Consider the following 9,757-nt stretch of genomic DNA (forward strand, 5'->3'; position numbering starts at 1 on the left):
TCCTCAGTGGCTCTCAGTTCTCCCACTACTCTATAGAGACCAAGAGATGTAAGCAGCCAGGTGTTCCCTATGCCTGCTGACACACGCAATAAATGCAGTAAATTTTAATTTCTGTTCAGTTGTTAGGTAACTTACTTACACTTGCATATTGCTGTGGAAGTGATGGGGTTTCATGATCAGCATTGCATTTAACAATGCATAACCAATCATCCCTCCTAGAATGACTCTGTATATAGAGAAAGAAAATGTATTAGAATGGCTTATAGGCTGTGGTACAGCTAATTCAACAAGGAATGGAAGGTCCAAAACGCAGTAGTTGCCCCTGTTGAAGCCAATCCCCCTAGCATAGCTGTAGCCATTTTGTTCCATGCCTGCCAGATAGTTCATATTCTTGCTGTAATATGTCCGCCCGTTATTGTTGTCTGAAAATAATTAGACTCACAGCAGGGTCAGGCATGATCACATAACTTGTGTATTTTTTTATTGGTTATTTTGTTTATTTACATTTCAAATGTTAACCCCCTTTCCAGTTTCTCCTCCAAAAACCCTGCATTCCACCCCCTTCCCCAGCCTCCTCGAGGGTGCTCCCCCACCCAACCATTCCTGAACCACTGGGTGGAGGTTCTTTATGTTGTGAGGTTTCTTAATCTTAAATTCCATAACTATAAGCTTCATGTAGGACCCATAAAATTAAAGGTCAATATGAGGGCTGCAGAGATGGCTCCATGGTTAAGAGCACTGACTGCTCTTCCAGAGATCCTGAGTTCAAATCCCAGCAACCACATGGTAATTCACTACCATCTGTAATGAGACCTGATGCCCTCTTCTGGTGTGTCTGAAGACAGCTACAGTGTGCTTATATATAAATAAAAAAATCTTTAAAAAGATAAAAAGTCAGTATGAACCTTTGTTGTCTAAAATGGCTTGAGTCAGGGCTGACAACCAGGCAGCCCTTCCAGCACCTGCCTATGAGCTCACACTTTTAGGCTTTACAAATTGACCTAGAAAAATGTCCAGGGTCATAGCCTGACAAATTCTCAGCTATATCTCTGATGATCAGTCTTAGGATGGGCATTCAATAAACCATCCCTGTCTAAGTGAGGTCAGAGTTTATGCGGTTTATGGGGCAACTCCTGGACCCCAACGGTTTTGTCCATAAGGCTGGATATTTCAGCTGGTCTTCAGTACATGCAGGAATCCTGAAGAAGTAAGCAAATGAATAAACCAAACTTCCTTCTTCCATGTCCTTGATATGAGCTGCCAGCAGAAGATGTGGTCCAAACAACAACCAACAGATTGGGTAAAGATCTTTACCAATCCTACAACAGATAGAGGACTTATAACCAAAATATACACAGAACTCAAGAAGTTAGACCGCAGGGAGACAAATAACCCTATTAAAAAAATGGGGCTCAGAGCTAAACAAAGAATTCACAGCTGAGGAATGCCGAATGGCTGAGAAACACCTAAAGAAACGTTCAACATCTTTAGTCATAAGGGAAATGCAAATCAAAACAACCCTGAGATTTCACCTCACACCAGTGAGAATGGCTAAGATCAAAAACTCAGGTGACAGCAAATGCTGGCGAGGATGTGGAGAAAGAGAAACACTCCTCCATTGTTGGTGGGATTGCAGACTGGTACAACCATTCTGGAAATCAGTCTGGAGATTCCTCAGAAAATTGGACATTGAACTACCTGAGGACCCAGCTATACCTCTCTTGGGCAGATACCCAAAAGATGCCCCAACATATAACAAAGACACGTGCTCCACTATGTTCATAGCAGCCTTATTTATAATAGCCAGAAGCTGGAAAGAACCCAGATGCCCTTCAACAGAGGAATGGATACAGAAAATGTGGTACATCTACACAAGGGAATATTACTCAGCTATCAAAAACAATAACTTTATGAAATTCATAGGCAAATGGAGGGAACTGGAAAATATCATCCTGAGTGAGGTAACCCAATCACAGAAAAACACACATGGTATGCACTCATTGATAAGTGGATATTAGCCCAAATGCTCGAATTACCCTAGGTGCACAGAACACATGAAAATCAAGAAGAATGACCAAAATGCAGATGCTTCACTCCTTCTTTAAAAGGGGAACAAGAATACACTTGGGAGGGAATAGGGAGGCAAAGTTTAGAACAGAGGCAGAAGGAACACCCATTCAGAGCCTGCCCCACATGTGGCCCATACATATACAGCCACTCAATTAGATAAGATGGATGAAGCAAAGAAGTGCAGGCTGACAGGAACCGAATGTAGATCTCTCCTGAGAGACACAGCCAGAATACAGCAAATACAGAGGTGAATGCCAGCAGCAAACCACTGAACTGAGAACGGGACCCCCATTGAAGGAATCAGAGAAAGGACTGAAAGAGCTCAAGGGGGTTAAGACCACATATGAACAACAATGCCAACCAACCAGAGCTCCCAGGGACTAAGCCACTACCCAAAGACATGGACTGACCCTGGACTCCAGCTGCATACGTAGCAATGAATAGCCTAGTAAGAGCACCAGTGGAAGGGGAAGCCCTTGGTCCTGCCAAGACGGAACCCCTAATGAACGTGATTGTTGGGGGGAGGGCGGTAATGGGGGGAGGATGGGGAGGGGAAAAGCCATACAGAAGGGGAGGGGAAGGGGTTGGGGGAAGTTGGCCCAGAAATCAGGAAGGGGAATAACAATCGAAATGTAAATAAGAAATACTCAAGTTAATAAAGATGAAAAAATTTTAAAAAAAGAAGGTGTGGTCCAGATTAGAGGTGGGCCTTTCCATCTCAAAAGATCTGAATTAAAGATTTATCTTCTCATCTCAAAGATTTGGATCAGAAGTAGGTCTTCTTGCTTCAAATAATTTAATTAAGAAAAAAAAATCCAATGGTGCTCATGCCTTTAGCTTCAGCACCCAGGAGGCAGAGGCAGGTGGATCTCTGAGTTCAAGGCCGGCCTGGTCTACAAAATGAATTCCAGGACAACCAGAGCTACACAGGGAAACCCTGTCTCAAAAAAACCAAAGAAGAGGAGGAGGACCAAGAGGAGGGGGTTGAAGAGAGGAAAAAAGAAAGAAGGAAGGAGACAGAGAGAGAGAGAGAGAGAGAGAGAGAGAGAGAGAGAGAGAGAGAGAGATCCCCCTCACAGGGCATCAAGCCATTTGGCATTAGTTAATTCCAGGTACACTCAAGTTGACAACCAAGAACAGCAATCACATTATCCCTGGTTGTGATCTCACCCTGGTAGGCTCCTGAGTAGGAGGCTGAAGCAGAAGAATTGCCATAAGTCTGATGCCAGCATGAACTACACACGTGTTCCAAGCCAAGCCAATCTCGGCTACAGTTTGAGATTCTGTCTGAAAAATACGAAAGAGAAAGAAAACATAAATTCCTAGAGCAGTGTTTCTCAACCTTCCTATCGCTTCCACCCTTTAGAACAGTTCCTCATGCTGTGGTGACCCCAACTACAAAATTATTTTGTCGCTACTTCACAAGTGTAAATTTGCTACTGTAATGAATCTTTATTGTAGTGTAAACTATCTGATAGGAGACCCTGTGTGGGTCACAACCCACAGGCTGAGGGCCTTTGCCCTAGAGGCGGTCTTGGCCTTGTTTATATAGTTCATATTAAAAGTGGGCTCTCTCAGCGTTTGAAGGTCGAGTATATTCACTTGTAACAACAAAACTTAAAAATTCAGCTGAGCGGGTGACTGGTACGGTGTGACATCCCCCAGAATAGCTTTGCCATTTTGTTCCATGCCTGCCAGCCATTTCATATTGCTGCTGTAACACACCTGCTGTCACTGACGAGGAGAAGGGACTTGGCTCAAGGACATGCTGACCACACACCTTGTTTTGTTCTGAATGTTCTGTATGCGGTTTGCTAATCTTGAGAAATTCCACACCTGAAGGAGTGGTTCCCTGAAGTGGACACAGGTGAAAGGCTAAGGCAGATGTGTGAAGGAACGTTTCACTGAGGCAGACACAGGTAAAAGGATGTTCTGCTAAAGCACGCATGTGAAAGGACACGTGATGAAGGGTTCTTCACTAAGGACACACAGGTATTGGTCTGCCTTGCATTTTGTAGTTGAGCTGCATTTGTTGGGACTTCATAGAACCACACCAAAAAACCCTTCTGGTGGGCTGCTGTAGTTTCTCGATGTTTCCTTGGACTCGGGCTGACGGGCAGAGTGATGTCAGCTGAGACAGACACATGTGCTGACGCAGGACACACGCTGAGGCCAGGCCCATGGAGGACACGGGATAGTGAGAGGGAGTTTGGGTGGAGGCTGAGCTTGACTTGCGTAGCTTGTTGGTCTGGGGTCTTTGCTGATCTCTGCTCCCCTAAGAGATGCTCCTGACATCCCTGCTGGTCTGAAATTCTTCAGACCAGGATTGGCTGTTCTGGCTAGGTCATGCCACCATTACTGATTCGTGTTTACTATCCCAACTCTACCGAACTGGACTGCCGCCGGCCATGTCCGTGAAGAGTTTGTGAGTGGATCGAGCTGCCACTGCTGACCTGTGAACTGAACTGTTGATTTCCAGACAACGCGGACGGGAATTGATCCAGAAAAGCACCATCCAACGCAACTAACTTTCCAGACCCTTAAGTTTCCACTTCAGAACTTGTGAGCCTCACAGAGCTCACAAGAGAAACAGAACATGAAGGTCTTTTAGGCACCTCGGAGAAGGTAGTGGGTGTTAACTCTAGCTGTCTAACAGTAAACTAAAGTCACTCCTAAATGGGTATCTCCATACGTCATGCTTCCAGGGACAAACTCTCACCTTTTCTCGTTGCTGTCCTGGAAACCTGACAACGTACTTCCTTGTCAGTTTGGACTGGGTAAAATTGGACAGACTGGGTTTCCTATGCCACAACCAGTCTCAAGTATTTGGTAGGTGGCTAAGGATCCAGGAAATCCATCCTCACAAATTCTAGGCAACTGAGCTTCTACCGTCCCTTCCCATAGGAGGCACCTGAGTCTCACATCCATGGCTGGCACAAGAACATTTGCTCTGTCCTGTTGTTAAGACCATTCAGGTTGTGCATACCCAAGACACAACCGCTGTTGGTCTTCCAAGGAACCAACCACCCTACCTTTAAAACGGTTAACTAGCAAACCTGTGTGAGTAGAACAACAGCCTTCGATATCATAAAAACTACAGGCACCAGAACAGATGGTGCGGTCACAGTTAAATGCTCAGCATATTGGAAAAGAAGCGACCAGTCTTTGGAATTCTCCTACATTTGCCATTAAAAACATCTGGAAAATGGAGAATGTTAACAGATGTCAAAACCATAAATAAGGTGATTCAGCCAACAGGCTCTTTACAGCCTGGAGTCCCCTTGCCCTAAGAAATGGTCTGTTATGGTGATTGATTTGAAAGACTGCTTTTTTACTATACCTTTTACAAGAAGAGGATAAAAAAAATGGCCTTCATAGTGACCACTAATAATACTGCTCAACCTGATAAAAGGTATCGCTGAAAAGTTCTTCCACATAGAATGTTAAATAGTCCAACACTGCACCAATATTTTGTACAACAGCTGTTAGGAATAATTCATAAAGTTTCCTCAACATAAAATTTACCATTATATGGAATGACATCTTACTAGTTGATTCAGGCGTAGATAACTTAGGACAAAAAAATGTTTGATGAAGTAAAGAGAATTTTGCCTTGCTAAAGATTATAAATCATGCCTGAAAAATATAAAAAGGAGATCCTATCAGATATCCAGGATGTGAGACAGATTTACAGAAAATCCAACCACGGAAAGTACAAATTAGGAGAGATCAATTACAAACTCTTTTTTTTTAAAGATTATTTATTTATTATATATAAGTACACTGTAGCTGTCTTCAGACACACCAGAAGAGGGCATCGGATCCCATTACAGATGGTCATGAGCCACCATGTGGTTGCTGGGATTTGAACTCAGGACCTCTGGAAGAGCAGTCAGTGCTCTTAACCACTGAGCCATCTCTCCAGCCCCAATTACAAACTCTTAATAATTTTCAAAAATAACTGGGAGATATTGACTGCCTGCGGCACATAATTGGATTAACTATTCAAGAGCTAAATGTTTTATTTCAGATCTTACAAGATGGTTAAGAACTTAAATAGGCCAAGAAAATTAACAGCTGAGGCTGAGAGAAAAAAATGGCTCTGGTAGAAAAGAAATTACAGGATGCACGAGTGCTAGGATGCAAACCAGGATTGTATTTTAGTTTTCTCCTTCTATTCATTCTCCCACAGGATGCAGAGAAAAGATAATATCATAGAGTGGATTTTTAGCACACAGAGAGAGTAAAAAAAAATAAAGATTTAGGGGTTGAGGATTTAGCTCAGTGGTAGAGCGCTTGCCTAGCAAGTGCAAGGCCCTGGGTTCGGTCCCCAGCTCCAAAATAAATAAATTAAATAAATAAATAAATAAATAAATAAATAAATAAATCAACCAATCAAAGATTTTTATAGAAAAGCTTTCTGAATTGATTCTGAAAGGAAAAATAAGACTTCATTTTTCATACCTATTAATTTGCAGGAATAGACCCAGCAGAAATTGTGGTACCTTTTGATAATGCTGAAATTGCCTCATTGTGGGGAGAAAATGACCAATGGCAAAGAAAGAGCTTGCAGTAATTTTTTTGGGAGAGATTAACAACAAATATGCCAAAAGCAAGAGACTTCAGTTTATAAAATGAACTCATTGGATTCTCCCTGATCTAGTAAAAGAGACACCAATTTCTGGAGCCTCTACATTGATACTGATGCAAATAAATCAGGAAAGGCAGGTTATAAGTCAGGAAAAATAGGTAAAGTTACTCAGAGCTCTTATTATTCAGTTAGAAAAAAAAAAAAAACCAGACCTGTGTGACATTCTTATGGTATCATTAGATTTTCCTCAGTCTCTTAATACAGTCACTGACTATCAATGTGCAGAAAGGGTTGTTTCACATTTGAAACTGCTAAACTTATTCAGGCTAATCCAGAATTAACTATTAAACTACAACAAGTAATCAGAAATTTAAAAACTCGTCCATTGTATATGACACATATCGGATCCCACTCGGGGTCTACCAGGCCCTCTAGCACAAGGTAATGATGAACCTGATCAGTTCCTAATAGGAAATGTCCCAGAAGCCTCAGAATCTAATAAGAATGCCATGTTCACAGTCAAGGTTTGAAGAAAGGTTTTTCTATCACTTGGCAACAAGCCAAGGAAATTATAAGGAAATGCCCTTCTTGCTCTTTGCATATCCAAACTCCATTACCTGCAGGAAGTAACCCAAAAGATAACCCAAAGAAATGAAATTTGGTGCTGGAATGATGGCTCAGTGGTTAAGAGCACTGACTGCTCTTCCAGAGGTCCTGAGTTCAAATCCCAGCAACCACATGGTGGCTCACAACCATCTGTAATGAGATCTGATGCCGTCTTCTGGTGTGTCTGAAGACAGTTATAGTGTAGTTATACATAAAATAAATAGTAATTTTTAAAAAAAGATATGCTTAATAAACACAAATTTGAATTTTTAAAATGCTATTGAGAGAAGAACAACAGCTATGGAGAGGATTGGATGGTTTTTTCTTTTTTCTTTTTTCCGGAGCTGAGGACCAAACCCAAGGCCTTTGTGCTTGCTAGGTAAGCACTCTACCACTGAGCTAAATCCCCAAACCCTGGATAGTTCTTTAAAAACTGCTAAATTAACTCATTCTGTGTATTTTAAAGGTATGTTGTCCTCAGAATGGAAACTGGGCATGGTGGTGTATGTATTACGCTGGGGGAAGAGATTTTTGTCTTTATTTTCACAGGAGAAGAAGTCCTGCGGATAACATCGAGATTGATAAAGATTAAATTTGACCAAGCGAGATCTCCAGAGTAAGGAGGGTGAGAGTTCATCCGACGGCTTGGTCACTCAGTCTAAATTAACTAACAAAGACTAGCAAATACCTTTCATTTGATCAGGCATGAAAAAATAAAAATAAAAAACAATACTTCCCAATGATAATCTACCAAAGGCACACTAGCCTTGCTGCTATGAAATGAAAAATGAGTTTCTTACACCATATAGCTTAATTCCACGTTAGAATATTAGACTGTAGATTGTCGTGTGGCCCATAACATCTCAGACATCAGCTTTTGAGTTCTCTCCTTAAATACAATAGATATTTTCGTTGGTTGTTATTAAAAACAGGTAAGAGATTTTAAGTGTTTTAAGCGAAGTCAAAGGGTTCAAAGGGTTCAAACTTGTTTTCTTTTTTTCTTCCTTTTTTTTTATCTTTATTAACTTGGGTATTTCTTATTTATATTTCTATTGTTATTCCCTTTCCCGGTTTCCAGGTCAACATCCCCCTAACCCCTACCTCTCCCCTTCTACATGGGTTTTCCCCTCCCCATCCTCCCACCATTACCACCCTCCCCCCAACAATCACGTTCACTAGGAGTTCAGTCTTGGCAGGTCCAAGGGCTTCCCCTTCCACTGGTGCTCTTACTAGGCTATTCATTGCTACTTATGTGGTTGGAGCCCAGGGACAGTCCATGTATAGTCTTTGGGGAGTGGCTTAGTCCCTGGGAGCTCTGGTTTGTTGGCATTGTTGTTCATATGGGGTCTCGAGCCCCTTCAAGCTCTTCCAGTCCTTTCTCTGATTCCTTCAACGGGGGTCCCGTTCTCAGTTCAGTGGTTTGCTGCTGGCATTCGCCTATGTATTTGCTGTATTCTGGCTGTGTCTCTCAGAAGAGGTCTACATTCGGTTCCTGTCAGCCTGCACTTCTTTGCTTCATCCATCTTATCTAGTTTGGTGGCTGTATATGTATGGGCCACATGTGGGGCAGGCTCTGAATGGGTGTTCCTTCTGCCTCTGATCTAAACTTTGCCTCCCTATTCCTTCCAAGGGTATTCTTGTTCCCCCTTTTAAAGAAGGAGTGAAGCATTCGCATTTTGGTCATCCTTGAGTTTCATGTGTTCTGTGCTCAAACTTGTTTTCTAAATCTCCAAGAGTTGGAGTGATTTGTAGCTAAGGTTAAATATTTAAGCAGGGTGGTGGTAGCCCGGTCTTTAATCCTCCCAGAGACAAGTGGATCTCTGTAAATTAGTTGTTTTCTGAATTCTAGAGTTACTGTTAGCAAGGTGGTGGTGGTGGTGGGTGCCTGCCTTTAGTCCCCCCACCCAGGGGCAAAACTCAGATGCAGCTCCTGGTCAGAACATGGTCAGGCCTATCCCAGCAATCCCCCAGTCGCTGGTACCAACTTCTGCCCTCATTAGGGTTTCATTGCTGTGAAGAGACACCATAACCAAGGCAACTCTTCTTTTTTTTTTTTTTTTTTTTTTTCTTTTTTCCGGAGCTGGGGACTGAACCCAGGGCCTTGCGCTTGCTAGGCAAGTGCTCTACCACTGAGCTAAATCCCCAACCCAACCAAGGCAACTCTTATAAAGACAAGTTTCAGAGGTTCAGTCCATTATCATCAAGATGGGAAGCCTGGCATTCACGGCACAGGGTGCACGCAGACATGGTTGGTGCTGGAGGATCCAAGAGTTCTAGTCCACATCTTGATCTGAAGGCAGCAGAAGGGGACCGGAGTTTGAAGGTTTCTGAGACCTTTGAGACGTTTTGAAGGTGTGAGAGAGGGATATCTTCTGAGACTTCAGCTGAGGAGGAAGATGAGCTTTCTCTGCCTCCCTGAGCTAGGGGCTTTCACCCCAGCATCTGGCTCCTGTGTCTTCATTGGTCAAATAGAACAATTGAGATTCTGTT

Source organism: Rattus norvegicus, chromosome 19 (genome assembly GCF_021556685.1).
Source record: "Rattus norvegicus strain SHRSP/BbbUtx chromosome 19, alternate assembly SHRSP_T2T, whole genome shotgun sequence".
NCBI classification, from domain to species: domain Eukaryota; kingdom Metazoa; phylum Chordata; class Mammalia; order Rodentia; family Muridae; genus Rattus; species Rattus norvegicus.